Source organism: Aplysia californica, unplaced genomic scaffold (assembly GCF_000002075.1).
Source record: "Aplysia californica isolate F4 #8 unplaced genomic scaffold, AplCal3.0 scaffold00539, whole genome shotgun sequence".
NCBI lineage: Eukaryota > Metazoa > Mollusca > Gastropoda > Aplysiida > Aplysiidae > Aplysia > Aplysia californica.
The window spans coordinates 545,743-546,465 of NW_004797809.1; positions in this window are offsets into that span (position 1 = coordinate 545,743).

A 723-nucleotide genomic window follows, 5' to 3' on the forward strand; every position below is an offset into this window, starting at 1 on the left:
AAAATAAATAAAATAAACAATGCACAGAAAGAGCTTGTCGGTTGAATGGTCTGGCAGCGGCGGGGGTAGATAGCGATCAGCTCGCCTGTTTCAGTTTCCTATTCACCGCTACTGTCACCTGTCAGTCAGCGCCGGGTCCGCCGCGGAGCCCCGCCACAACTGGGGCTGAGCAATGAGTCGCTTTAGCAAAATCCGGATAATATGGTCGCTTTTAAGCAAAAGGGGGCTATCCCGAAAAAAATGCAGTTTTGAGAAAATCGAAGGTAACGTTTTTGAACCCTTGTTCAGTTTCTTTAAAAGACAAGGAGGTTTTTGTTTATAACCAATCAAATATACACATCAATGAAACCAAACTTTTCCTATAGGTAGGGAAATGCCCACTTTTGGTGTAGGTCAAGATTTCTGGAAACCCCAGAAATCTGGGTTAGCCCGCTTGTCCTTAAAAGCGACCATATGTTAGTGCACCTCTTCGGCAAATAATATGACAAGAACCGCTTCGGCAAATGGGTTAGCATCACTTCAACAAATGGGTGTACCCACTTCGGCAAACGGGCCAGGCAGGCGAAATAATAAGTGTCTGAAGTCGAATAATGTTTCATTGAGAGTTATCCGGTTATCCTTATAGATAAGATTATCCAGATTTTGCCCACCTCTTGCAACAACCACACACCCGACACAACACAGACACACACACGGTCGTCCTACCCGTCTCACGCCGCCGAC